This window comes from Vidua macroura, chromosome Z (genome assembly GCF_024509145.1).
Source record: "Vidua macroura isolate BioBank_ID:100142 chromosome Z, ASM2450914v1, whole genome shotgun sequence".
Lineage (NCBI taxonomy): Eukaryota > Metazoa > Chordata > Aves > Passeriformes > Viduidae > Vidua > Vidua macroura.
Genome location: NC_071611.1, coordinates 13,691,361 through 13,718,023, shown reverse-complemented (window position 1 = coordinate 13,718,023; position 26,663 = coordinate 13,691,361).

Here is a 26,663-nt window from a genome sequence, read left to right as displayed (position 1 = left end):
CTCTCAGCATAAGGCTATGAAAGCTGTGTACCCACACCGGAGCGCTCAGCCCTAGAGCGTCCGTGCACGCGGCTGCTGTGGTCTCACAAAGGGCAGTGCTAGCCGGGCTTCCCAGCCACCCGAGGCCACAGCGAACAAAAGCCGCAATTAAATACTCATATTTTACATTTTGTTTCCCTCCAATCAATGACTGAGAAAACAATGTGCAATGCAAACTAATAATAAAATGCGGTTTACAATAGAATACATGTACTAATAGTAGAAAATTTGACAAAATATCAATGATTTTTAATTTTATTTTAAAGTCCTTCTTCTTGAGACACATACATGCAACAGCGACTTGTGTTGGCAAAAAGTACACATCCCTACAACATTTTTAAGATAGTTGCTATCTTCTCAGCTGACTTTATTATTACTTTGAAGAAACAAACTCATCTAACAGAATCCAAGTGTTGAAACATAGGAGCAGAGGTCTTAGGGAAGTTCTCAGGTTAAGAAATGACAAGCTCACTAAATAATTTATGTAATATGAAATTTAAGCATTGAGATACAGGAGACCCAGAGGAAAGATGCAAGTTTTGCAAACATCTGACTGAGGTTCCATCTTTTTTTCCAATTGTCTTGTTAGATTATCAAATTTGAGTCAATGAATATATGGTTAGTACTTTTAAAAATGGAGCAATTTCTGATTGGAATCAGAAACCCGAGCTTCATTTTGTAATGGGAACTTACATTTATTGGAAAGCTGAATGAGGTGTGGAATTGATGTATTTTATACTATTTTTATCTGATGTATTTTATACTTTTCTTTTTTTTTTTTTTTTTTTTTTTATGAAGGGAATTCTGAATGTGTCCACCCATTAGCAGCTAACCTGCAAACAAATTCTTTGGCTTGGTTAATTAACAATTACTGTTCAGTAGTCTCCTAAAATATCATATTTCCTAGCTACCAGATAATATATTTGCATCTGACTAAAGATGTCAGGTAGTATAAAGTAATTTTCTTTCCAAAGAGTTATGCTGGATGCTGTCTTTTTGATTAAACCCTTCAGGTTTCTTTTTGTATTGAAAGAAATTATATTTTCTTTAGCTTTTGACAGACGTAGGTACATAAAGTAATACTGATTCAAAATAAGTATTATTTTATAAGTATTCATAAGTATTATGAATAAGATGTTCAAACATGTCAACACTACTTGTATGGAGATATCATCATGTCCAGAAATTCAAGTTCCTCCTCTTCTGCTGGATGCAGGGGACCAAAAGTGCAGGACACTACAGTAATTTTGTAACATATCTGAATAAGTATCAGGGTTCTTTCATGGTATTGGTAACAATATGTAAGGAGCTTTTTCCATTTTTCTTTTCCTCCGATGCATTGCTAGGCATTATAGGAACTCTCTGGGACAGAATCATCAATCCAGCCACACAGGAACTTTTTAAAGGCCTCTCCTCTCTACTAGCACCAAGACTGACACCTGGTGCCCGAGCCAAGGATACTGCTCAGCTCCTAATGAAAAAAACCCATTCAACTTAACACTGATTTCCAATAAAATGTATTGATTTAACAAGGCTGAAAGACTCCCATCCCTTTTACCCACCAATTTGCATACATATTGTAATTCTCATTCAAATCTATTGAAAGTGTAGTAAGCTTATGGACCATGATTACAGCCTTGTTCATCCCTTAACAGTTAGAGTTGCTGGATCATTAATATCAATAATGAGCTAGAACAGCAATTAGTGTCTAAATAAAATATGCCAGAAATTACTGATTTATCATTGTGTTTGTCAGTAAAAAAACCCACTATGGAATAGCAGGTTAAGCAATTATATAATTCCACAGACTGCAAAACTACAAGTTTTTCCTATAAGGTATCTAAGAAAAATAATCAGAAACACTGTAATTTTATTGCCAAACAATTTGTGAGAGAGTCACAGCATGCGGTACAACAAGAAAATCCAGCAATTTTTTAAAACTGCAAACTCTTAAGTGCTGTCTGTTAAACAGTTATTTGTTTGCTAGCGTGTCTGACTCATTACCTTCTTCTTCAGATGTTTCTCCTTTCACCAGTTTTAAACTCTGTATCTTCATTCTCTTCTTGGACTAGATTTCAGACACTTTCTCTCATTAAACTAGCTCAGACAAAAACTGCCAGGCTGCTTAGCCACCCCATTCTTCTCCTTTCTTTTGTGCCTCTTTTCCAAAATCTGTGGCAGAGCAGGGTCCTAAAACTAGGTTTGATCCTTATGTATCACTTACGCATTTTCTAATGAAGTCATTGAAAGATGGATCTCAGAGATGTGCTGCTTGTGGTGTATAAAAAGTATTTATAATCTTATGTTATATAGATACCATTTCTACCATTCCATCTTCTCCAACATTTCAATTTCACTGCAGCAGGAAGAATCATGCTAAACGGAGGGTTTTTTAAGAGCATGTGATTGGCTATTTCAGCAGAATTTTAACATGAGTTTCTGAATTAATCTCTTGACCTCTTTCAGGATACAGAAAATTCACTTCAGTTTCATACAGTTAGAGGCATTTTATTATTTTTTATATGCTCATATATATATATAAAAGTATGAGGTATTCAAAATGCCTTATATTATAAAAGAACTATCAATAGCAAACAAAAAAAAAAAAACCAAAACAAAAAACAAGCAAAACAAAACAAAACCCCAAGACAAAAAAACAAGCAAAGCAAAAAAAAAAAAAAAAAACCAAAGCAACCCAAAATTTGATATTAATTCTTTTTGCATTTAATTAAGAGTTTCAAATTATGTCCATTGATCAGAGTAAGATATTACAGTAATAATGGATCACTTTGTTTGAATTGTTTGCCAGCAAAGAAAGACCATAATTTGTGGATAATAATCAGCAAAACACAAAGTAGCCATGTTAAGACAAAATATCTCTTGTCACTAATTGTAACTCAGCAGTTGTTTATATAAAAGTTTGCATCATATATTAAAACAGAGTGATTCCTACTGTTCAGCTGTTTGGAACAAATTTATGCTGCAGATCACCTGCTACTCAAGTTAGATTCTTTTTAGTATTTCTTTAGCATTTCCAAGAGTTCCCTGGGAAGACGCCTGCAGTTGCTTATAACTCTAACACTCTAAGAAAACACAAACTTGCCTGTTCTAATAAGTGACACTCAAATATGAACAGTGAAGAAAAAGTCAATAAAAACTTCTACGTGGACAAGCCCCATGTTTGGTGTTACAGTTTATTTATTGTCTCACTGTGACCACTATCCCAAACGAATTTTTACACCACAGAGACACAATTTCTTAAGATGTTTAGGAGAATGGACTTGTCATATAATCAAATCACTGAAGGAACCATAAGGATATTCTCCCATCCCATCATTCTCCCATCAGCCAGTTCACAGTTGTCTGGTATCCACTTCTTCTTAATGTGATCTCTGGAAAAGTTTCATTTTTTCTGAATTCCTTCTCCATGGACCTCATCCCTTGAACTAGGAGAGGCACAGAGCTGCCTGCTATGGAGTAGAAATATTAAATAAGACTGTGAGGAAGTGCTGGAAGCGAAGCAAGAGGTAAGATTTATTTAAGTAATGGAATAGAATTATTCTACAAGCCTTTAAAAAGGCTTCAAAGCTTTTCAAATCTTGCATTTCAAAAGCCACACCTGTTTTGAGAACATGTGTGTTCTCTTGTCTCTGCAAAGATAAACACTGAGCTGTCAATCTGGCTTTCTTTTTTTAGGTGACAGCTTCTATTTTAACACTAATAGCAAAGAAAAAGAAAGTGGTTGCCAGGCCTTTGGTGTAAACTGGAAGTTCTCAGTTTGTAACAAATTTGAAGTTTTTGTGAGAATATATCCTTGTGCTTCTTAGCAGTCTTAAAGACTCTTCCAAGAAGAGCAAGTGACTTCAGGGACCCAGCTGAACGGTTGGTCATGTTCAGAACATTCAGTTCTAAGTAACCAAAGTGACATACATCTCTCACCCCAAGAAACCGTGTTTTTTTCACAAAGGAAAAAAATTGAGAGCTATTCTGGGAAGATTTAAGTTTGACTTGATACACTGTAAAAGCAAAGGATAGAAAGTATATGTCACATGTTCTTACAACCTAGTAACTTGATAAATGTTCATGAAGAAAACAAGGAAAAATATTTTGAAATTATTAAGCAGGAAAGCCATACTATTCTCTGATTTCTCACAAACAGAATGCCAAGATTCAAATTTCTCATTCTACCATAATCACTTTTGACTGTGTAGCTATTTCTCCTAAATCAGATTTCACAGCTGAAAGAGTATTTTAAGCAGAGGTGCACTAACAATAGTAAGACATCCACAGAATACAACACAGATACCACCCCATAAAAAGGATAAATATTACACCATTATTGTCTTGAAATACAAACTTATATCCCTGGTGGTGGACTCATTGATCCGACATTACACACTATGCATCCATGCAACAGTCTTACTGCAGTCATGCAGTAAAACTCTCAGATTTGTGTTCTGTAAGTCAGTTCTCTCAGTGTGTAAAGTGTAGAGCATAGTCTGCATGCCTGTAATAACTCCCAATTTACTTTCCATGTAGGTTTATGGCTACTCAGATTCTTCCACTGTCACGTCTTTATCTTCTGCTAGATAAGGCATGCTATGGGAAGAAATACTGGTCAGTCATTTTCAACAGGAAAGGCAAAGGACAGACCTGGCATTTTGTTATTCATTTCTAGACATGTCCTCATCAAAAAGGTCAAATTTTCTACAGAAAGTACTGCAATGTCATTTTGTTGCCATGGGATAATTTGTGCTCAAAACCCTCCTGTTATTTTAGGCTCTTGCTTTCATCCTTTAAAGTTCAGCATCAACATCATACACTACCCTTCATCGTCATCACCATCACAGACACTAGTTCAGCACTGGAAACAGAAATCAGTAAAGTCTTGGAGGGTCAGTTCAAATAAACATTCAAAACTCAACTGTTTATCAAAATCATTTCCATTTCTAGAGCAGACTTGAAATTCTTTAAAAGTAAACTGCATGGTAAGTTTAGGCCATGACATGCAGAGGACCCTAAGAATAAGAGCTTATGTATAGATCCTAAGAATAAGAGCTTATGTATATAAACATAAATACATTAAGACTATAACATTAAGACCTTTTTCATTCCTTTAACTGACAATTTCTAAGCAGTAGTGTCTCTTACATAGAGAATTGTAGATGTTTAGAGGCAAAACTGGGAGCAGAATGAGTAAGGACAGAAAGGACACAAAACCCAAATTGATATGTTGCTAGAACACTGAAAACCAGGTTCACAGGGGTCAATCTGTACGGTCATTCTTGCACAGCTCCTACTCACTTGTCCTGTTATGGGAGTCCCTCATTATGAATAGACAAATACCAGCTCAATGAAACTCAGCTCTGACTCCCTCCCCTATCTACCACACTAGTCAGCCATTTCCCATTCCATCTGGAGTATGCACTTTGAGGACAAGATGACAAGATACCAGCATAAGTTAATTTGAAGGGTGGATGGTCAAGAAATAGGACAGTGTTCAAATTTGACTGTCTAGCTGGAGAAAGTTTATGTGCAGTCCATCAGCATGCTCTCTCTTAGCTTGTTATTGAAGACAAGCAAAAGAGCAAGCAAACTGTACACATAGATCTGCAGCTTATTAAAAAGGAAAACACTCATTGTCCTTGACAGTATCTTTCCATGTTGCAAACCATAGGGTAAAAAAGTATGTTCTCCCACCTCCTGAAGACTCCAGCTGAAGACTCCAGACTTCTCTCACAAAAATGTATCTTCATGGCAAATTTTAGCTCAAATGAGTAATATTTGGGACAACAGTTGTAATGCAAAGTTCTGAGCAAACTTCCCAGAATTTCAGTGTGAAAAATTGTCAGATATATTTGCTTAGTTTTTTAAACTATTACAAGACTGATTGATGTACAAGCACAAGGCCTGGACAGGAAATCACTACACTGCACCAAAAGCTGAAAATAAGAGGATACTGAGGTTTGGAGAAGTGTTCATGAATAAATTAGATGAAGGTGTGTTGAAGATATAAAAACAAAGCGTGCAGGTTTTTAGTCATAGATCCAAGAGAACAGGCAATGCAAAAGTTTTTTGCTTTGGTTTTGCACAGTAGCACTTACACAAAAATCATGATGCACAGCCTCATTGCATTAGCCAGCTAGTGAGTGTTACTGCTTCTGAAAAGTCTGGCTGTAGGAAATCATTCTGAATCAGAGGTAGCAAAGGAGTGGTCTTTTCCTCCCCCTTCTTCAAGGATCTGCCAAGCATGTCAGATTGTTCATGTTAAATTATGCTGGATGGCATTGAGATGTGCACTGCTGTCATCTAACGGCTGAGTTGCAGCTGTCAAATCCATTGCACTGTGATCCTCCTGCAGCAATCCAACACAGGTCCAAAATGGGAACAGGCCTTTATCCGCTAATTCACAACTAGTTCAAACCTGACAAATAAAGAATGTGCATGACAAGGAGAGAAGAATAATAATCATATCAACTCTAACAATTTCTGCTTGCCTGCAGACAAATTAGTTTATTAAAATCTCATTGTCAACTCATTTCTGGCACAAAGTGCAATGGTTCTGTTGATTTAGTCAGCAGCTTATTTGGCTATAAATTTTAAACCTTCACATCAGGCAGAAAGAGGGGAATTACTGAAAATTAAAAGAATATCCATAAAATCAAAATGTCTGTATATCTATACCATGAATTGTGCCATGGGTTTAGCAATTTAATTCAAATTACAAACTGAGACTCAGCAATAATTAAGCTTGTACCTTTTACATATTTGTTGTCCTTACTGACCTCTCTATTTACTTAGTAAACAATCTTTCTTAAGTGTTCCTGTGATTCAGTCCATGCTAGGAAAACATTAATCTCTCCCAGGTTTTAGTTTTCTCAGTTCCCCTGCACAATGGTTTGACCTGCAGGCAAATGAAGCCATTCAAATATTTGCTTATCTTGTCATCTGTTCTCATCAGACCTTGCAATTCCTGTCATGCCCCACATGTCAGTTTAAAGCATAACGTCATTAATACCTCCAGTGCACTAATGGATGCTTCACACATGAACGCATTAATGAAATGTGTTATTGTTTTCCCTCACAGGACATTAACAATCTCGCTCACGCTGAGCCTCTGAAGCCCTGCAGTGCTGCTGAAAACCACTAGCTATCAAATGAACCCTCAGTTACGCCTCAGTAACTTTAAGTTCAAGTTTATCACTGAAGTGTCACTAATGTGAGGAGAAGATACAAGCCTCTGAGGTCTTTTGGGCCCAGCTTCAATTACCTTAAAGAGTAACAGGAGGCAATAGCTGCAAGGGAAAAATACACCATCATATAAATGAAATGCTGTCAAGACAAAATAGGAAAGATCTGGGTGTCAATGTGGTAGTTTGTTTCTTGTTTCTATCCTTTGTCTCTGGACTGCTGGCTTGGATAATGAGGACAGGATTGCTTTTCTAGGGGATTTAAACACAAATAATCTTGTTTTCTGATAGAGATTTTAAATATAAGAGGCAATAAAAATTTCTTATGCAAACCATATTTAAAATTTCTTTTGAGTGTCTTTAAGAATTATTTCCAGAGGAGCTGTGAAATGGCCACAGCAGGTTATGCAGTTTTTACATACAGGTTAGCTAAAGAAGACTACTCTGTTAGTCTGTGGTTGCTAGCACTTCGGCAGCAGAAATATAGTGGTGGCATTTTCACATCAGGAAATATGTCACTACCTTTTTTATATGTCAAAGGAGATAAAAAAATCAATGATTTTCCTGCATTCATATCCACTATAAGGATCAGCTTCTGATCTTGCATTAGAAGGTTTTGGGGTTTTTTTCGCAAAGCCAGTAGATGAAGGTGTCCACTGTATGGTTCGACTTAAAAATCAGGAATCAGAGTAGCTGGTAACTTTAAATTTTCCTCTATGTAATAAGTATTTTTATGTAAAGTTCTGAACAGGATAAATACAGAAAACTCTGGAGTTTTATCTGGTGTTTCAGGTATGAAATCAGGAAGTTCTTTTATACTATAGTCAACCTTTGGCTCTCACTTTATTCTCAAGTAGTGATGCTCCTATATAGAGGCTATAAGCACAGCAAGGAGTGAGGCCATGCTAGGAACAGGCAGTAGAGATCCCCAGCTGCAGAGGAAACAAATAAGTAAATCCTGGAAAGGCCATTCCTGGCTTGTTCTACTCTAGCACATCTCTAACACCTTCTTCCTGTGAACTCCCCTGAAAGCTCAATTTTTCCTCATTAGTCCAAGACATGGCATGAATCTCAGAGCTCTCCAGCATAGGAAGTTTCTGATGAGTAGCCTGCAAGGACAGGAAGGTCAGCCACCCCTACATAAGTTTATTGCCTATTAACCTCTTAAGGCAATCCCTGAATGCCTTCATATAGTTATAGCATAATTCCCATACACATTCTGTATATTGTAGCAGATAAGTGCCTCAGAAATAAAACAGAAACTGGGAGAATGAGTCCTGTAATCAAAATTAACGAAGTATTCCAGGAAATCAGGAACTTTTACTGCCACAAATACACAGCTGTCATCTATAGACTCAAGCAGATTGCCAAGAAATGTTTCTCTCTTCTCAGGGTACCAACAAATAGTTGCTATTTCTTGTTTCTAAAATTCAGACAAATGGAAATATTATTACAGAATTTCATACCATTACAATCCAGATGCAGTTCTGATACTCATCCCCTTGCTCATACAAGTCTTCTTCCGTAAAACATTTTCTTTTCTTCAGCATATAGTTCCATTAAGAGCATGGTAAAATTAGTGTCAGGATATGAGAGTTTTTTCTTCGCTGTGGATTTATTGGTGTTATCATGTCCTCCTTCTTAGGATCTCACAAATCAGTAATGGATCACAGCGTCTCTGGCACAGACATCACAGACTGTCTGCAGCATCCTAATTTTTTCTTTTTATTGCCATTAGCTAATCAATATGTTGCATAAATCTGTGACAAGCTAATGCTATTACGTGTCATATTGGACTTCATTTCTGAACATTTCAAACCAAGAATTTTTCATTACCTACCCATTTCTTCTTCTTAATTTGCTAATGGGAAAACTTACACTGGAGTGAAGAAATTTTATCCCATGTGCTGCTGAGCAAGCTAAAATAAGTCATGGACAACAGCCAGCAAGATTTCCTTATGACTTCCCTCCTTTTTTTTTTTTTTTAATGTGTACTCATATATGCCAAAGGGAAGTGTTCTAGCACCAGAAATTCTGATTGTTAACTAATGGAATGGATGAATTGCTTGCCATTTGGAAATGTTGTACAGTATAAAGTACATGGTCACATGCTTTCCACGTAGTTATGAGTACACTCAAGTTCAGCAAATCAAACATTTCTTTGATAAGATGCACAGTAGTAAATTGAAGCACCAGGGAATATTTCTATACACAGAAATCCAGTTATTTCTAATGCTAGGTTTTTAAATGCCCCCTATTGCTCTCCTAAAAAACTTCCAGGTGCAGCTTAGGAGTTGAGAAGGACTCTTCCCCATGCTAATTGATGGTTTAAGAGCAAACTTTGTGTTTCAGATGTCAGTTTAAAATAATTTGGACACAGGCTGCTTTGTGTCAGTGCTAAGAAAGCTCTAACCTCATTTAGCCTACTTGAGTAGATTACAGCCTTCAGTGTCACTTCAGATATATAGTTTATATATATGTAATGATGTATATACAACACACACATACACATTTCCATATTAAATTGTTACTGAATTCCTATTTACTCACTACACATTTTTATAAAGGAGAATAAATACATGGAATATTAAGGTGTGTTCAGATACTGTGTGTTAAGATAAGGTTTGCCACTTGCCATAACAAATTGAGGGGAAAGTTTATCTACCTATGTCTACATTAAAAGGCAACTAATGCATTTACAATGACAGTGTTAAAACACTGATGCAAGTGGTCCAAGAGGTGATGGATACCTCAACCCTGAGAATATTCAGGATCAGGTTGGATGGGGTTCTGAGGAATCTAGTCTAGTGGTAAGTGTCCCCTCCCGTGCTAGAGAGGTTGGAGTAGGTGACCTTTAACGGCCACTTTCAACCCAAAAAATTGTATGACTCTGTGATTCCATTTATATTGGACCTGCACATTTAAAGAACAGGTACTGAAGTGTCTTCATGTATATATCTAGACAGCAAGCAACTGAGGGGTTGCTAGTTTAGTGCCACCCAGGGCTGAGCGTTCCAAACACTTTCTGTAGTCTAAAGCTATCCAGTTCTCTAATGTATGTGGAATTTCATTTCTTGAAATACTGAGCACTGACAAAATATTTTTTATTATATGTTTTACTACCGCAGTGTCTTCCTAGCTTCTCTTGCCCAGGGAAAGAGTCCCAAGGGCAGCAACAAGGTGTGCATGAATAATAATAAGAAAGATCTTGCAGACGCAGACCCCTCAGCTTATGAAGGTGTATCTCAAAAGCAATTATTTATTTATTTGTTTGTTTGTTTGTTTATTTTCTAGTGCCCTAAGAATTTCTAAATTAACTTCAACTTTGGTTAAAAGTGACTTTATCATAGCTGCTGAGGTATTAATTCATTTACCTTGTCACTTTGAAACAAAATCTAGTGCAAGGTATAAAATGTGAACAATGCTATTATGCATATGAGAAACTAAACTAAAATTTGTTTAGTTATCTTTTCTCTTTGCCTAGTATTTTCTTTCCACAGTCTGGGACCAGATGCTGCTTTTTCCTTCCTTCCCCATCAAAGCGTGGAAAAAGCATCTCCCCATTCTGAGGAGAAAGTCTGCCCATTTGGTACTGCCCGCCTGAAACTACTAGTTCTCCCTATCTTTAGCCAAAGAAGCACACACATACACACACATTCACACATATATATGTATGTGTGTGGGTGTGTGTGTGTTTGTGTGCATGCAGAAAAGTAGCCAAAAGTTCCCAAGGGACACATTTCTAGAGGTGCTCAGGTGTCTAAAGAATCAATGCCAGCTGGGCCTGTAGGTTGTATTAAAACACTTCCCATTATATACTTAGATAAAATTTTGAAATGTTTGCAGACCCCTAGTTCTTCAAAGATATAGGTAATGTAAAAATACAGAGGTGGAGGGAAACTTAGGGAGAGTCTTTCTCCATAGGGAGAAAAAAGACTTCTGCTACTGAGAAGAGCAGTATCAATTCATACTGGTCATGCCTCGATTGCTTCTAGTGAGCAATCCTTGTAGCAGCTGGGATCACAGCATGCCTCCTGTCCATGTGGTAGCCTACTTTGAAGAGTTTCCCTGTATGCTACATCATCAAACAGGCACACACAGCTTCATGGACTTTATAGAATTCTTTCTGGTTACACTTCAAGCCATGCTTTCAGACTTATTTTCTGTATGGACATGTCCTGGTTTAACCCCTGCTTGCAATTAAATACCCTTTAGCCTCTTACTCATGCACACTCTCCAAGGGGATAGGGGGGAGAATCATGAAAAGTAAAGTGCATGGCTTGTGATAAGAACAGTTTAATAACTGAAAGGAAGTAAAATAATAATAATAAAATTATTTTATAATAATAAAATTATTATATAAAGAGAGAGAGGACTAAAACCCAAGAGAAACAAGAGATGCTTAATACAACTGCTCAGCAGCTGCTGACTGATGCCCAGCCCATCCCTCAGCAACTTCCCCTGAGTTCATGTACATGGTATGGAATATCCCTTTGGCCAGTTCAGGTCAACTGTCCTGGTAGTGCTTCCTCCTGGCTTTTTGTGCACCAGCTGGCTGGCAGAGCATGGGAAACTGGAAAGTCCTTGATTTTAGTGTAAGTGCTAGTCAGCAGCAACTGAAATATCTGTGGGTTGCCAGCAACAGAGAGAAAGCCAACATATGTGTGACTAGATACCTCAGAGTTTGGTGTGTATAGCTGATATATTAAGATCCAATCAGTTGTAAGACTTCATTTCTACTGAATAATTTGGTGAAGAAGCACAGGTATAGAAATAACTAACTAACTGTTAGTGACAGAAAGGAAGAGAGCAGATGCGGATTTCAGGGCAATCACGTACAGTAAATAGGGTTATTTTCACTATGAACCTCTAAGCAAGACCCATGCTGTTATAATATCCCATACTCTTGCTTCTATCTCATCCAAGTTATATTGCCAAATATGCAGCAGAATGACAAGACTTCTAGGATATAGCTCAGAAGCCCAACAGGAAGCAAATCAGAGATGATATGATCTAGCTTATGGTTTCATCTCAATAAGTAAGGCCATTGGAGGGAGATGCTTTTTTTTTTTTTAACTGGACTATCCATGTAATTTGAGAGTTTTTAATATATTTTCATTATCCTTCAAATTTCTAATCTCAAAATACAAAGGGATATTAAAGAAATTTATTGCTGAGGACATGGACTAAGTCCATCCTTTACAGCACTAGTCCACTATCTCCAGTATGTCTAAAAGCAGCATTTGTGGATGACATCAAATACTGTATAGGCAAGGATAATACAGCTGATGCACATGAAAGCACAGCCTGTTTTCAAGAATAATGAGATTTACACAATACTTCTAACTAAGGAGGTTAGTTTAATGTTTTCAGTAATAACTATCACCAGCTAAATAATATCTAAAAAGCTTCTTATTTTCTGAAGACTGACAGACATTTAACAGGAAATTTCCTATTGAATCTAATATTATTTTTAAAAAATTAGCATTAATAACTTCTTTGCCAAAATGCATTAAAAGCTTTCATAGATGTTATCACACTGAAATATCATGCATAAATTCTTGTTGGGGTTTAGGATTTTTCTTTTGTTTCTTTCTGTCATGGAATTTTGTCCCATCTGTCGCTAAGAAACCATAACGATTGGTACTTAGGAGAGACAAAAGAAGCTGCCAAGCACAGAGGAGAAGGGCACCTGGCTGCACTTCTCTTATCTGAGGGTTTCTCTTGGAGCAGCAGAGATACCTGGAGGTTTGGGCTGGGGGAAGGGGTTGGGCGCAGCTCCTAGCTCTCTTCCCTGTCGGCTTTGGAGGGGGAGACAGGCTGCATTTGCTGTGGGGAGAACACAGCACCACTGCGGGGTTCTGTCTCCTGTTTTCTTCTACCGTCACTGGAGCTCTGCTTGTGAGAGCTGCCATTACACTGGGACCTTATTAATACACTACCTCACTAAAAAAAGAATTTTCACCATCTGCTCGGGTGCCCCAGGGAAAGCCCCGAGACCCTGAGCCCCTTCCCCCTCCAAGGGGCCCTCTCCCGGCTGTGTTCGGGAGCCGGGCTGCCACTGCCCAACCTCGCAGTTCCTCTGCCACAGCTCTGGGGTTTTGCCACACCGTAGCTCCACATCCCCTGCCTGCTGGGACATCCCACGGTTCCAGCTACAGCTACAGAGTTTCTGCTGCCTCTTGCTTGCTGTCCCAGGTGAGCCCGCCCTGATGATCCAGCCGCCACACTCCAAGGTTCCTGCTGGGGCCCGTTTTTGCCAGCGCGTCCGCCATTACCGCGTGAGGGAGCCGGGCCGGCCCCGCGCCACAGCGCCCCCTGCAGGCGCGGGGGAATCACCGCACCCGCCCGACCCGCCGGGAGCCAGCAGCGCCCCCTGCCGGCTGCGGCCGGAACTGCACCAAAAGTGCTCAAAGAGCGGAAGAAACTTCACTGGGATTTCTGCTCTCGTTTGCTGTGCTAGCATTGTTGTTGTTTGCTTGCCTGGTTACACAGACACACACTAGCAAATAACTGGTATTCCTTTTCCCATATCTTTGCCAGAAAAGGCCCTTAATTTCAAAGCTATAATAATTTGGTGGGAAGAGAGTCATAGTCTCCATTCCAAGGGAGGTTCCTGCCTTCCTTGGTAGTCACCTGTCTTTCAAACCAAGACAATTCTACCCTGATTCTCTAATATAATCAGAAAATTTAAGTATTTTGCAGTACTGAATCTGATTTCTGAAAACAACTTTCAAGACTTGTAATATATCAATGAGGTCTCTTTGTCAATAAAAGTAATTAATTTGATTCAGTTGTACTTGCCGTTCACTTTCTGCAGCTGTTTGTAGTGAACTAGTTTCTGATCTTAAGATAAGGCATTGATAAAACAAAGCACCTTTCTTTCTTGTGCTAATAATTGCACAAGAATCATCTGCCATAGAAGCCTCAAAATCATGGAGTCAGGATCAGGAGTTATACTACACCACATGGAAAAGCAAACAGTACATGTATGCAGTGAACCATAACCAAGAAATATACTGTATTTCTAAATAGTGTACTGCATACTACAGATTTTGAAAAACACTATAAAAAATTACAACTGAACAGCAGTCATCATTCATCATGAATGAATAAAACATTCCCTAGTTCAGAGTAATAGTTTTTTGAATAGAGAAGTTCTTGCATTTAGATTTTGGATAGATTCTGGAGTAGCTGCCATTCACATTTTTTGGACTATAATAATTTGCTGGTGCATAGATGTCTGGGTACACAGGTATGCTTCAGGTAAGTGCAAGCTGAGTCACCATAAATCACTATCTTTTCTCATGACAGTGGAAAATAATGAACAAATAACATCACCTGAACCTTAACAAAATTCATCCTATATTTGTCCCTCCAACAGACTGTGCATCACTGATGTTGAATCGGAGACTAACTGACCTTGTTATTATTGCCTTCATCATAGTCATATTTAATCATATTGCCAAACCCAAAATTCATTTAGAACTACCTTAACATCAAATGTTTATCACCTAAGAAATCAGAATCACCATTTTCAAGAACAATGGAAACTGAAAAATCTGTGACACCCACACATCTGTCCTTATCTGAAAAATATTTTGTATTACTAGCCTTAGTGATATTAATTAAAAAAAAAAAAAAAGCCCAACAGCACAAGAGAAATATTTATGTTCCTTGGTTCCTCATATGCACTTAAGTTATTAGAGGTAATTTGTTACAGAATAAGTACGCATTACTTAAGGGAAGATTACATTGCAAGAAACTGGTAGCACATGGAAAGACTTAAATTAGACTTCTTTATATCCATTGACCTTACATGAATAAAACTGAACTCTCAATGAAGCTATCTAGGCTTCTGGAAATAACCTACTTCAGTTTAAGTGTGATGCAGCATTGCTTTTCCTTTGGCCTCTGGGGCCAAGCAGGCTGATCATTACACCTTTGTGAAGATGAAACCTTTCAGCCATGCACAATAGGCATCAATTCTGATGAATCACACACCTACCCTGAACTTGGAAATAATCCCTTTCCAAAATATCCCTTTTATCTGTGTCTTGGATTTAAACAAAACAGTTTGGTGGACTCTGTGGGCCTTTCCTAAAACTCACAGAGGAAGAGAATTTATAGGAAGCAGAACCACGTTGCACAAAAAGATCAGGAAAAACCCAAAAAGAATAATGTTTCTAAAACATCTGATTTTCCCAGCTGCATTATTTGGTCTGACACATTACTTCTAACTACAGTCTTCTGCCAATAAATAGGAAAACTTATATAAATTAGGCCATCATCTAATTTCATGCAAGACTTTACAATCTAAGTATGGGGAATTCACAAGGTCCTTTTTGGTGATGTTATCTGGATAATAATAGCTGAAACAACATGAGAGCGTGGAGACCATATATTAATGGCCCATGAAAAATTTTCACAAAGTATTTGCCAAAAGTCTGGTAACAATGTGGGGCATTTAACAAGGTTTGCATGAGACCACCATCTGCCAAAATTAAAAACCAGGGGAATATCAGAAGACTTTTAAGAAAGAAGAATGAGCTTGAAGGTAAGGGTGAGATTTTAACAGCAACTGAGGGAAAGACCTTGGTAACAGAGCAGCCATTCAGAGTGAGTTTGACACAGCTACATATCATCTCACCACTGTTGTGACCTTTGCCTGGACCTGATGAAGCAGCTTCACTCCAGAAGCATAGCCTGCACTACTTACAGGGTTGATAGGGCCTCCTACCTCAAGAAGACCTATGTGACGTTGTAGAGAGGTATCTCAACATTGTGTGGTCAGCAGGTTGTGGAAGGTTATATGGATGCAGATTGAGCTGCAGCACCTGCACCAGAAGGGATGGTGAAATAGAAATAAGTACTTGTTCAAGAATGTGTGTGAGCCTAGTGATCGACAGATTCTCTGGCAATGGTGTTAGGACTTTGGAAAATTACTGTTTCTGAGGATTAAAGAAACATATTGAGAAAGCTGTAAAATTTGTATAAGTATCTCTAGATAGTGTTCTGTGGTATTGCTGATATTGACCTTGAATTTATCAGATTACTTGATAATTGCACGTTGATACAAAAACTATTATCTGATTTAAACAAGAATTAAGCAGTGACAATACACACAACAATATTTATTGCCTTCAGATGGTACCTGTAAGCCCTCCCTTCTGGAAAGTCAAAAAAGCTTAAAGACAATAGAGAGCTTTCTGGGTTCCTTTTGAAACTAGGAATCTTTTCTTCTCCCCTCCTCTTTTGCTATAGGCCAGTTAAGTCTGAAATGGAAGTGGTCCCTCAACTAAACAAATGCTTCTCCCTTGACAAAGAGCTTACTTCATACCCCTCTGCTTCTGTTCTAAAAAGACTAAGTCTAAAGTCTAAAAGACTTCTAAAAATGGAGATTTTTCAGGAGCTCTATCCCAGTACATAACCATTTTGCTGGACCAATTTTTTCCTTTCATTTAAGTCAATTTCCTATAAAGAACCTCAGTGAAACCTGCCCATTTAAACACTACCTGTGGGCTTGATAGAGCTACAAACAGGCGCAGTTATGGCACTGAGGTGTCTATAGTTACTCTTCCAAACAACTACACTTAACTTCACAGCATAGGTCAGAATTTAGGCATGGCATATCTTTCTTAAAATCACCACAGAATATAGATAGGCTAATTAGCCCCCAAGTTATTCAATTCTAAACTTGTACAGTGAAAGCAAAATGTTTATGTTAATGAGCAGTTTCTTTATAAAGACCAAACCAGTTTTTTTCTTACACTTAATTTAATAGGAATATTGCTTATCAGCAGATCTATCAGAACAGCACAATCCTGTGGGTAATTACCTCATCAGTTTACTAAAATAACATCTATCAGTCTGTTTTTTCCCAATTATAAAGGGTTAAGACAGAACTCTAATCTAATCTCTATTTTACCCCATCAGTTCTATGATTCTGCTATAATAATCTTTACTATTTTCCATGTCTATCACATGCCATCTCATTCATCACTTTAGATCAGCATTATTCTGTTTTGCATAATCTTTCCAGAAAGTTTTATAAGTAAAAGATTTTTAATGATAGCTTAATCATAATTTTAATTTTTAGGTAGAACAATTGCGATTACCATTGGACAATATTTCAAGCCCAGGAAATAAAATGGTAAAACATTACATTTCTTGGGGTTTTTGTTGAAAAATTGAATGGCCTTGATCATTTACACTAGGAGTATACGAGGAATAGAAATATTGTTGGTCCATAAATAATGGACCCATTTAGAGCATGCCAAGCATTCTCCAGCTGCATGCCTATCACCTGTTGCGGTTTGACACTGCCCCAATGCCAGGCACCCACAAGAGTCACTCGCTCACCTTCCCCTGCCACAGCTGGGTAAAGGAGGGGGGGGAAAAATTAATGAAGGTTTCATGAGTGAGATAAGGACCAGGAAAAATATTTCAAGGGCTAAACAGGTTCAACACTAAGTTGCAAAGTGAATTTATTACTAAGAGAGTCAGAGGAAGAAAATGAGAAATACCTTGAAATACCTTCTTTCCCCCAGCCCCTTCCTCTTTCCCACCAAAAGAACAGGGAGACAGGGAGTTTTGGTCAGTTCATCACCAAGATTTTCTTCCTCTGCTCTGGGAGAGGAGTCCTTCCCCTGTGAGACCATGGGGTCCCTCCCACAGGAGACAGTTCTCAGTGAGCTTCCCAGGTGTGGGTCCACTCTCAGGAGCAGCAGCCATACTGCACCTGCAGCAACGTTAGTCCCTCCCATGGGCACACAGTCCTCCCAAAACTGCTGTGACGTGGGCCTCTCTTTCCACAGGGTGCAGTCCTCCAAGGACAGGCTGCTCCAGCCTGGAAGCAGGGCTCTCTCTCCCCACCAGGTCTCCCACTGGATCACAGCCTCCTCCAGGCATCCACCTGCTCTGGCCTGGGCACCTCCCCCACAGGCTGTGGGTGGATCTCTGCATCCCCCCTGAATCCCCACGGGCTGTGGGTGGATCTCTGCATCCCCCCTGGATCCCCACGGGCTGTGGGTGGATCTCTGCATCCCCCCTGGATCCCCACGGGCTGTGGGTGGATCTCTGCATCCCCCCTGGATCCCCACGGGCTGTGGGTGGATCTCTGCATCTCCCCTGGTTCCCCACGGGCTGTGGGTGGATCTCTGCATCTCCCCTGGATCCCCACGGGCTGTGGGTGGACCTCTGCATCTCCCCTGGTTCCCCACGGGCTGTGGGTGGACCTCTGCATCTCCCCTGGTTCCCCACGGGCTGTGGGTGGACCTCTGCATCTCCCCTGGTTCCCCACGGGCTGTGGGTGGATCTCTGCATCCCCCGTGGATCCCCACGGGCTGTGGGTGGATCTCTGCATCTCCCGTGGATCCCCACGGGCTGCAGGGGCACAGCTGCTTCACCAAGATCTCACCATGGCCTGCAGAGGAATCTCAGCTCCAGTGCCTGGAGCACCTCCTGCCCCTCCTTCTCCACTGGTTGGTGTCTCCATGTTGTTTCCCTCACATGTTCTCTTCTCTGATTAGGAGCAAGAACCCCATGACTTTGTGCTGCAGTGTCTTCCTCACCAATTGCCCGGCATCAGCCTGGCTTGCTTAGACACAGCAAGCAGCAAGGGCCACCTTCCCGTTCCCCGAAGGGTTAGGATGGCGGCTTTGGGTCTGGCCCATAGCTGTAGGCAAGACTTGAGCTACAATAACAGAAGAGGAAGTTGACTTCTGTAGGGGTTCACAATCCAGATTTATTAGGGGACTCTGAGGAGCCTCCTGATCCAGGGACAAACAGCCTGCAGAAGCCCCAAACTACGTTGTGCAACAGATTTTAACTGGGGGTGTCAACAAGGGTCTTTCCATGGACCAATGGGGTGACAGAGGGGAGTGGGGATCAGGAAAATGGGCAGGAATGGCCACCAATAGGGAAATTGGTAGGAGGAGACCCCCGGTATCTGACCTATCACTCGACGCCCCCGATGGAACTTTCTAGAAGTAAGGGAAGGGCTGCTGAGTGACAGACAGAACCCAGGGTGGGGTTAAGGGAATGACTCAGCAGGTTCTAGGGATGAGGGGTGGAGAAAGAAAGGGATTGACACTGGGATGGGAGGAGGCAAGGGAGGGCAGGACCACTTACATAGGGGTACAGGACTGAACCATTTATCAGAACCGTAGAATTTAAATAACACAATACAATAACTTTGTTTTAATTTTCTTCTTAAATGTGTCATCACAGAGGCATTACCAACCTCTCTCATTGGCCCAGTTTTGGCCATCAGCATGTCCATCTTCAGAGCCATCAGCCACTGGCTCTGCTGGACATGGTGGAAGGTTCCAGGAGCTTTTCACAAGAGCCACCTTTGTGGCTGCCCTGCTGCCAAAAACCAGGCCATGTCAAACCAATACACCTGTGTAGTAAGATTTTCTGGTAGGCCAAGAATTTCTGAGTACATAAATTCAGAACTAGTTTTTAATCTAAAGATGAAGTTGGACATGTTGATAAGAAATAATTGATTTTGGAAGAGAAATATTTATTTTTATAGAAAAGGCATTGTGAAGCACAAAATGAAGCGAGCACTGAAGATAACATCTACTTGGTGACCCAGAACTATTGGTCCTTAGTACAGAAACCTTAGGTAAAAGAAAGATTGTTGTTTAGATCAGTAGGCTCATTCAGGGGAATTGTCAGTATCAATACTGGAAAAGAACTTCAAGAACAGACAGTTTTCTAGCTGAAATAAAAGACACACGACCTTTTACTTCCTAAGATTTTAGCTAGCTTCCCATTGTAATATAAAGACCTCATGGGTGTTTTGTTGTTTGATAGAATAACTAAAATCTTCTGGTACAGAAATCTTCACAGGAGTAAGACCTATTTCAGTTCAGATGATGTGATAGGGCTATAAAGCCCTTGTTTGGAGTTTAAAAAAATCTCTCCATTACAAATAACCGATAAGCAGAACTTCCTATATTTTTTAAACATGAAAAAGGGCTGGGCTTCTGTGTTTATAGACTTCAAGTCAACGGGTTCATTAGAGAAAACCAACTGCTAAAAATAAATTAAAGATGTGATTAAAAATAATCAGAAAAAAAAAAAAAAACCAAAGCCAAACCAAAACCACAAAATCCTTCCACTTTGCTGGGAAGGAAGGAAAAATTCAAACACAAAAAATTAATCAAGTGGTCTTTCTCATCATAAATGTAAATAATGCTTTATAGAGTACTGCTGCACGTCACTTTTCCCACCCCAACCAGGTCCCGAGAGCGTGGCTTGGCGCCTCGGCTCCTCGTCAGGGTCGATGCCGCCGCTACTTCCGGGATGGAGCTGCGCCCCGGGATGGGATAGCCGTGCGTTGTCACCGGCACGAGGGAAGGAAACGAAGAGGCAGGGAATTGTCCAAATCCATTCGCGTCGCGGCTGGGCGCTTTATTGGTCGCAGGAGCCACAACGGAGGAGCCATGGCCGCTCCCAACGTTGTGTGGACGAATCTAGCCCTGAGGCTGGGGTGCTGCAGAGGGATATAGGGGTGGGACGGGGGGGATGGGAGCTCTCCGCCCACTGAACACAGACACCGTGGCGGTGACGCTGCCACAATGGCCAATGGGGACATGACAGGGCAGACACGGGGGTTCAGGGCCAGTGGGACCACGAGAATGAGGTGACGAGCACAGAACTGCCAGGGACTGGATGGCGAATGGTCACAGGAGTGGCACGGGAGAAAACCCAATGGCCAGCAGCCTGGGGCTAACTTCTGTGGGGGGGATAACACGGGGGATGCACAAGGATACATGGAACCGGTAAGCTAACGAAGACCAGAACCCCAAATCTGAACCTAAAACCCAGGATGCAACAATAGACCAACACATTGCAAAGCAGATGAAAGATAACGGATCTAACGTGATCTAGATTAGGTAAATACAGTTAGATAGGGATGGCAAAACTCTGAATTCAAGACCAAAGTTAAGCAGTTTTTGAGAATTCAGTGCCAATAAACCCATCTGGAACAGCCTCAGAAAAGTTAAAGCAACACAATTTCTCTATATGCAGTGTATAAGCAATGTGCCTCCAAGAAAAGGTCTGAAATGTTTATGCAAACATCCAGTACAACCATCAGTCTTCCCCATTTTGAAGCCATGAATTAATGAAGTGGCTCTATCTTGTAGTTTGTTACCTTAAGTAAAAACCTTTGATTTTGACAACACTTCTGCAGCTGGGTACATTTTGGGAATGGGGAAAATACACAGAATACCATGCATAGTTTTATGTATCTATAATAAACAAACTGAAATGAAGACAAACATCAACCAGACTACTTAAAATACTGGAAATAACAGCTTCTGTAAGTGAAGTCAATGGAGAATGGAAAAAAAACCTGTATACTTTTGACAGTATTCATAACATTATAAATGAGCAGAGATAATGTTTCTCAAGTAGATATGAAACACTAACAAGAACTTAGAAGGTTTCACAAATGTCAATTATTTGAAATGGATCCTTATCCTAAAGGACACCTAACATTCCCTACAAAAAAGGGAAGAAAGCCCATTGCTGTACTTAGTGGATTCCCAAAGGGAACTGGAGCACCTCTAGGCTGAAGACAGTGAAGAAGCTGGGGAGGCTCAGCCTGGAGAAGAGACTATATGGAGATCATAGTAAGCTTCCAGTGTCTTAAGGGGGCCTACAGGGAAGCAAGAGAGAAGGATTTTCATCAAGAACTGTAGACATGGGACAAGGGGAAAAGGCTTCAAGCTGAGAGAGAAGAAATTTAGATTTGGTATATAGAAGAAATTCTTTATTGTGAGGCTAGTGAGGCACTGCAATAAGTTGCCCAGAGAAGCTGTGGATACTCCATCCCTGGAAGTGTTCCGGCCAGGTTGGATGGGATTTGGGCAGCCTGGTGTAATGGTATGTGCCCCTGACCACAGCAGGGGGATTGTAGTTAGATGATGTTTGAGGTCCTTTGCAGCCCAAAGCATTCCATGATTCTAAATCCAGATAGAGGTCACATGTATCTGCATTTCAGTTCCATCCCTTTTGCAGGAGAGATGATGCAAGCAATGCTTTTCTCTGGAGCCAGTCACAAAATCCCAGAAGAAAGCATTATCTTCCTCTGTCCCATATTTTGGCTCTACAACAGATTTATGATGCTTGACTTACTGAACTTTAAAACAAATTTTGGCTGTTTCTCTCTAATATTCTAGGGAATTAAAATTCATATTTATGATGCAAACTGATCATTTCACAATACATTTATTAATATTTCCACACTCTTAAGTTCTCAAGTTGAAAGGGGAATTAATTGTAAGTATTTATTTACACTGCTGAAGCTATTATCATCTACTTGTTTATATAGTAGCAATTTTTATACATGACAACCTCCCAATGAATCAGCAATGCTAAATCTAGAATCCACTGAAAATATTTCTGATCAATTTATGGTAAGTTTGCCAGAATCTGATGCACATTCAGAGACAGCACATTAAATGTTCTATAGGTTTATGGTTTATGCTCAATGATGAGTGTGCATTGAAACATGTACTGAAGAATCAGATGGTGCTTATAGATAACCACCAAATGGATGTAGGGAAAGCACAGTGAGATTACATTACCTGCAATGGAAAATTAGGGGATGGTAGAAAATAGGAGTAAAGTGTGAAGTAGTAAATGGTAGAACAAATGAGGGTAGCAAGGTGTTGAAAATTAATTAATGATTGAAGTATCTTGAAGAGGAAAACTACTGTATAATTAGTAAGTGCCACCATTAATCAATTTAAGTTTCTGTTTTTTTCAAGTAGTCTGTTACACTGAAAAATTTCCCTACACGTTGTGGGAGGATGTATTACCTACAGCATTTATTTGAGCTGAAGGGCTTGTCAGCTTACTGACTATTAGGGACATGAAGTTCAAATGCAGACTCTCTGTAATAGCTCTTATGTTCAAGCATAAGAAAACCACAACAAAGCCATTATGAAAAACAAGGCAGTCTAGTGAGATATAAGTGGATTTTGTGCACACAAAAATCCTATTAAAAGAGTCTTCAAGTATGTCAGTACAAGTCAAATATATTAGTGGCTTGTGTAAGAATAAAACAATTGAATATTGTCATGTTAAATATAAAAAGACATAGACACTACAGAAGGAGAGTAGTGAAGATTTTGACCAAGTGTTTCCACCTACAGTATCCAATCTGTCAAGGGAGTGGTGTTGCAAACAATCCATGTTTCGAAGTTATTATCACAGATCATCCATTGCTCTGTTAAGGCCTGACTTGTTACTTATTCTGTTATTTTCCTGTAGTTGTCATCAGATATCATAATATTACACATTTTCTGAAAGGTTACTCTTCTCTGTACATAAATTAATGAGAGAAGCAGCCACGAGCTGATCTCAATTAAATGTGTATCTATGCAAAGGAGTCTAGGATTATTTACAACACCAAAGATATGATTCACAGTTAAAAGTAAATCAATGCTTTCACATGCAATCAGTTTTTCAACTAAAAGGAATTACTATCTTCAAATATTGCTTAATTTTTTCTTCCATATTGGAAAGAGATTATCCACCAACATGGAATTTCTGCTCCAATAACTGCCCCAGCATGTGTTCTGCTGTCACTGATTGCAACACTGCCCTATTTGCTAAAAGATGAATCAGAAAATTTACCTCATACCCAGCATGTCTTTTCCTCTTTTGTTCTTTTATTTATTTATTTATTGGGTCTTGCCTTTTAACACAATTCTGAACCACTGAATACTGGCACCAATTTGAGTGAGCTTAAGGTGTGACATTCTATGCCTTAGTTATCAGATATTTCTAAATCCAGGTCAACAGACATGCTTATGTTTGATCCAGAAAGCTAAATCTCTCTCTCTTCAACCTGGAGATTTGAGCGAGAAAGCTGCAAAGAAGGATTATCTTGGCAAGGGTATGTAAAGCTTATTCTTTTACTTGATGTACTTAAAATCTCTGTCACTTAGCAATCTCTTTTTAAAAACAATAATATACATAAATAAAGAAGCACCCAAAAACCACAAACTCAGCTCCACAGCTCTCATACTTAAACAGAAAAGAATTGCACATATCAGCCTGAGTTTTGTCTGTCAAAAAGCTTGGATTTCAGATACTTATTGCCTCAAAATAAACTTTTCTTCTTGATGTAAACAGGGACAAAAAGGCCATAAAAATGTTAGAAAATGTGATGTCAAATCAGTAGTCATACAATTGTTTGGCTACACCTTGTATATTTATTTTTCATGACTAAAAGAAGGATAGCCAGTAGAATCAGTCACTGGAATTAAATGACATTTCCATATTCTTACAAGGAAAAAAGATTTGCTATCATATTCTATCATTTTCTGTCTAAAATTTGCTATCCTCCTTTGGTGTGGAAGATATTCTGTGTGTCCTGTCAATTATGAGCCTACTTCAAGAGTGGCTAAGGTCCTTACCATACATACTCTAAATTGAAGAATTATGTATTCAGAACCAAAACAAGTGGAAAAGAAAGATAAGCTGACTTAGGTTTCATTGACTTCCCATCCATTTATGTATGGTCCTTAGTACTATACTAGCTTGATTTTACTAGCATTAGTCATGTTGTTCCATGCTGGTCCTTTTTAATATACAGGATGGAAAAGAAGGTCTAGTTTTAATCATATCTATAAAATTGTAACACTCTTAGTGGAGGGTTCTCAGCAATTCTTTTCAAATTCCCATTGCACAATCATCATAAAGCTCACTTGCAAACATAAGCAATTTATCTTTGATGGTGTTTTTACCACTTGATTAATTGCAAATTAAATCATGTCAAGCCAAAACTGAAGTCTCTGCATAAATAACCCATTCACTGTCCATTTATAAACTGTGAGGAATTTGAGTGATTTCTCACATTTTCTTAATTTTAAGTACTAGTTAAACTTTTAACTCAACATGTCTTTCTGCTGAACAGATACCAAAACCAAGTAACATAACTCAATTGAAACATAAAGGAAATCAAGAAAGAGCATTTCTCTTATCAATAACAAAAAACACTCTACTGGATCACATGAAAGGTCCTTTTATGGTTAAGTTTCTGTTTCCAATAGCATACAATAATTAATTTCTTTCTAAAAGGGAGAAGTCTAGGCTTCTACAAGGGAGAAGTGACAAACACATCCAGAGAGATGTTTTCTTAAGCGTATCTTTTAACAGACAAGTAAGTGTGATGCTTAATCCCAGCCAATACACAAATATGCAGACAGCTGCTTGCTCACTCACCTCTCAATTAGGATGAAGAGAAAATAGGAGAAAGATTATAAAAGTCCATTGCGTTTGTTCAGACCATAGATGGGGTGCCTTCTATAGAGTATAGAATAGAATACAAGGCTTGCTGTGTTGTTGAGAAGCAATGACAGCTCAGGCTGTCACCAGCTCACTTGCCCAGTTCCTTCTGAGGTTGGTCCTGCATTCACTTGGGTTGTTCCTTCTATATCACTTCCAACAACATACAGCTCAAACCATCAGTTACAACATGTAAAAATGCTAAGGTTAATTGTATATCCATTGCCATCTGCACCCCTTTTCCCTTTCGACCAGGTGAAAGAGTTACCTTTGCAACAACATCCACACATTGCACTTGTGCCAGCATGAATCCTCCATGGGTTCCTCCATGCAGTTCCTCTGAGAGTGCGTCTGCTACAGCATGGGTTTATTCATGAGCTGGAGTCCCTTCAGGGGTTTTTGATCTAGTTCATAGTTGACTCCATTCATGTCTGGTATAGCAGTACATGAATAGAAGCATTGCCAGGGTCATATACCAGCCCAGGCACATGGGAATAGATTGCTATCAAAATGGCATGGTGAAGTAAGATGATAAGCAAACAGCAAAAACCAAAAACAGTCATCAGCAAGCCACAAGCTGCAATATACAGTAAAGTAAATGAGCCTCATGGCAAGCATTAGAGCCTGCCAATAAACAGCTAAGCAGTTATAATAGCTATAAATTCAAACTACAATCAGTCTGATGTTATCTTGCACCTCTTAAGCCCCGTTGCAAACAAAAAATCCTGTGGTGGGTAGGGCAAATACCTACACATCCAGGCAGTCACTCCCTTCTCCCTTGGAAAGAAGAGAAAACAGAATGGAGAAAAGAACATTCATGGATTAAAACAGACTATTTAATAGAGGAGGAATAATTACATGTGGAAGCAGAACAGTTTCCCATGGGCTAGAAGATGTTTAGCCACTTCCTGCAAAGCAGAGCCTTAGTAAATCATAACACATAATGATTAACTGGGGAAACACAAGCCAAAACAACAAATGTTCCTAAACCCTTCTCCTATCCTTTTATTGCTTTTATTGCTTTCATTGCTGACTGTGATGTTATATGGCCTGTGGCGGCTACCTGCCACGACCTCAAGCAGTCGAGAAGCGCTGGCTAGCACTGCCTGTGAGAGGCCG